The sequence below is a fragment of the Callithrix jacchus genome, chromosome X, assembly GCF_049354715.1.
Source record: "Callithrix jacchus isolate 240 chromosome X, calJac240_pri, whole genome shotgun sequence".
Lineage (NCBI taxonomy): Eukaryota > Metazoa > Chordata > Mammalia > Primates > Cebidae > Callithrix > Callithrix jacchus.
Window position 1 is genome coordinate 98,535,135 of NC_133524.1, and position 4,687 is coordinate 98,539,821.

Below are 4,687 nucleotides of genomic sequence, written 5' to 3' on the forward strand. Positions count from 1 at the left end.
GGAAACAAAGAGATGGAAAAGCATTCCATGCTCATGGTTAGGAAGGATCAATATCATGGAAATGGTGATACTGCCCAAAGTAATTTATAGGTTTAATGCTAACCCAATCAAGCTACCACTGACTTTTTTCACAGAATTGGAAAAAAACACCTTAAACTTCATATGGAATAAAAATAGAGCCCGCATAGCCAAGAATACTCTAAGGAAAAAAAAAAAAAAAAGCTGAAGGCATCACATTACTTGACTTCAAACTATACTACATGGCTACAGTAATCAAAACAGCATGGTCCCTGTACGCAAACAGAGATATAGACCAATGGAACAGAACAGAGGTCTCAGAAATAACGCCACAGATCTACAATCATCTGATCTTTGACAAACCTGACAAATACAAGCAATGGGGAAAGGATTTCCTTTTTAACAAATGGTATTGGGAAAACTGGGTAGCCAGATGCAGAAAGCTGAAACTGGATCCCTTCCTTACACCTTATACAAAAATTAACTCCAGTTGGATTAAAGATTTAAACATAAGACCTAACACAATACAAGCCCTAGAAGAAAACCTAGGCAATACCATTCAGGACATAGATATGGGCAAGGACTTCTTGACTAAAACAACCAAAGCAATGGCAACAAAAGCCAAAATTGACAAATGGGATCTAATTAAACTAAAGAGCTTCTGCATAGAAAAAGAAGCCATCATTAGAGTAAACTGGCAACCAAAAGAATAAGAAAAAAATTTTGCAATCTACCCATCTGACAAAGGGCTAATATCCAGAATCTACAAATAACTCAAACAAATTTACAAGAAAAAAAACAAACAGCCCTATCAAAAAGTGGGTGAAGGATATGAACATTTTTCAAAAGAAGTCACTTATGCATTCAACAAACATATGAACAAAAAGCTCATCTTCACTGATCATTAGAGAAATGCAAATCAAAACCACATTGAGATACCATCTAATGCCAGTTAGAATGGTGATCATTAAAAAAGCAGGAGACAGATGCTGGAGAGGATGTGGAGAAATAGGAACACTTTTACACTGTTGGTTTGAGTGTAAATTAGTTCAACCATTGTGGAAGACAGTGTGGTGATTCCTCAAGGTTATAGAACTAGAAATACCATTTGACCCAGCAATCCTGTTACTGGGTATATGCCCAAAGGATTATGAATCATTCTTTTACAGAGACAAATGCACACATATGTTTATTGTGGCACTGTTCACAATAGCAAAAGCTTGGAACCAACCCAAATGCCCATGAATGATAGACTGGATAAAGAAAATGTGGGACATATACACCATGGAATACTGTGCAGCGATAAGAAAGGATTATTTCATGTCCTTTGCAGGGACACAGATAAAGCTGGAAACCATCATTCTCAGCAAACTGACACAAGAATAGAAAATCAAACACCACATGTTCTCACTCACAAGTGGTGTTGAACAATGAGAACACATGCACATAAGGAGGAGAACATCACACACTGGGGCCATTTGGGTGGTAGGGGACTGCAGGAGGGATAGCATTAGGAGAAATACTTAATGTGGATGACAGGGTGATAGATGCAGCAAACAATCATGGCACGTGTATACCTATGCAAGAAACCTGCACGTTCTGCACATGTATCCCAGAACATAAAGTATAATAATAATAATAAATAAATAAATAAATAAAACGCCCTTCTTCATCTAAAACAAAAAAGAATTAAATTAGATAAGTACTTATTGATTAAAGTCCTTATGTAAATATCAATAACCTTATTGCTGGTCACTTTCCAGAGAGAGCAATAACTCTGTTTTCATATAAGCCTTGCTTAACACCTCAGGGGCCAGCTCAACCATGTGGCTCCTACACCCAGGTTTCCTGGCACAAGATTTTTATTCTTATAATCAATATCATATTGAAGGAGTATTCATGTGGACACAATTCTAGGAAAGCTTAAAGCAATCACTCCTTAAGCTTTGGAAGCTTATCATCTAAAAGGGGGGGGGCTAATGGGAGTATTGTGAGGAGAGAAAGAGAAAGAAGCCCATTCCTGCTCCTGACTTGATGTGTGACCCTGAAAAAGTATAGTATTCTGTGGATCTATCCGTTATTTTTGCAAAATGGGAATTACGTTACCTTCCTCAGAGAACTCTGATGGGGAAAAAAGGAGAAAACCTACAGAAATGTCTGACACAGTGTAAGACTTGGAAAAACATTAGTACTGCCCAGTTCACTTCCTCCCACAAGACAGATGTCTTTTAAACAAACCATAGAGCATATTTATCTTGGAGAATATCAAAATATACGCAGAAAAGAGAAATATGCAGATATTTACCTAATGTGTGAGTTTTTGGTGTCATTTCTGTGTCTTGGGGAGAGCAAGGAGTTTTAAGACAGAGAAACAATTTGCTTTTATTTCAGGTGATTTCCAATAGTCTTATTTCCCTTCTGGTTTGAGACCTGTGGAGCATTTTCCACCAAATCTTTAAAAAAGAGCATAGGCCGGACACGGTGGCTCAAGCCTGTAATCCCAGCACTTTGGGAGGCCGAGGAGGGTGGATCACGAAGTCAAGAGATCGAGACCATCCTGGTCAACATGGTGAAACCCCATCTCTACTCAAAATACAAAACATTAGCTGGGCATGGAGGCACGTGTCTGTTATCCCAGCTACTCAGGAGGCTGAGGCAGGAGAATTGCCTGAACCCAGGAGGCGGAGGTTGCAGTGAGCTGAGATCACGCCATTGCACTCCAGCCTGGGTAACAAGAGAGAAACTCCGTCTCAAAAAAAAAAAAAAAAAAGAGCATAAATGAGAATAAAGCAATATTGGCATCCATGCTGAACCAGAGGAACTTTGGTGAGTCCCTCCTCCTGTGCTGGCCTCAGCTCTAACAGAGAAGAAGACTCAATACAGAAACAGTGGTTGTGAGCATGGGGTTTATAGAGTGAGGTACATGTGGAATTGCCCTTTAGTTGAGAGACACTTAATCTTGAGTAGGCAATTTCTTTTATCTGAATTTCAACTTTCTTCTTGTGCTACATGGGAATTGGGATGGTACTTGCTCCTTAAAGTTGAGGTGAGGATTAAATGGATTGTTGCATTGAAAACACTCAGAACAATGATCTATTAGTCTGTTTTCACACTGCTGTAAAGAACTATCCAAGACTGGGTAATTTATAAAGAAAAGAGGTTTAATTGACTCGCAGTTCTGTAGGCTGTACAAGATGCATGGCTAGGGAAGCCTCAGGAAACTTACAATCATGGCAGAAGGCAAAGGGGAAGCAAGGCATGTCTCACTTGGTGGCAGGAGTGAAAGAGAGAGAGAGGGAGGGAGAGAGAGATGAAGGGAGGGAGAGAGAGAAAGTGCCACACTTTTAAACCATCAGATCTTATGAAAACTATGTCCTTCAGTTCTGCTCTGATCTTAGTTATTTCTTGTCTTCTGCTAGCTTTTGAGTTTTTTAGATCTTGCTCCTCTAGCTCTTTCAATTTTGATGATAGGGTGTCGATTTTAGATCTTTCCTTGCTTCTCATGTGGGCATTTATTGCTATAAATTTTCCTCTAGACACTGCTTTAAATGTGTCCCAGAGATTCTGGTACATTGTGTCTTCATTCTTATTAGTTTTGAAGAACATCTTTATTTCTGCCTTCATTTCATTGTTTATCCAGTCAAAATTCAAGAGCCAGTTGTTCATTTTCCATGAAGTTGTGAGGTTCTGAGTTAGTTTCTTAATCCTGAGTTCTAATTTGATTGCACTGTGGTCTGAGAGACTGTTTGTTATGATTTCCATTCTTCTGCATTTGCTAAGGAGTGATTTACTTCCAATTATGTGGTCAATTTTGGAGGACGTGAGATGTGGTACTGAGAAGAATGTATATTCTGTGGATCTGGGGTGGAATGTTCTGTAGATGTCTATTAGGTTTGCTTGGACCAGATCTGAGTTCGAGTCCTGGATATCCTTGTTAATTTTCTTTCTCGTTGATTTGTCTACTATTGACAGTGGAGAGTTAAAATCTCCCACTATGATTGTGTGGGAGTCTAAGTCTCTTTGTAGGTAGTTAAGAACTTGCTTTATGTATCTGGGTGCTCCTGTATTGGGTATATGTATATTTAGGATTATTAGCTCTTCTTGTTGCATTGATCCTTCCACCATTATGTAATGCCCTTCTTTGTCTCTTTTGATCTTTGTTGGTTTAAAGTCTATTTTATCAGACAGTAGGATTGCAACTACTGCCTTTTCTTTTTTTTTGCTCTCCATGTGCTTGGTAAATCTTCCTCCATCCCTTTATTTTGAGCATATGTATGTCCCTGTATATGAGATGGGTTTCCAGGAACACAGTTTTAAGAATGAAGAGATTCTACCCCATTCCACTTTTATTTTATTTTATTTTTATTTAGATAAGTGTCAATGCCTTGTTTTGGAGAAGAAATCATGCACTGGCTGCCTGTATTTCTATAAAGCTAGAAATTAGGGGGATATTGAGCCGTGTGTGGTGCTCACACCTATAATCTCAGCACATTGGGGGTCCGAGGCAGGTGGATCACCTGAGGTCTGGAATTCAAGACCAACTTGGCCAACATGGTGAAATCCCACCTCTACAGAAAATACAAAAATTAGCTGAGCATGGTGACAGGTGCCTGTAATCCCAGCTAATCAGGAGGCTGAGGCAGCAGAATGGCTTAAATCCAGGAAGCAG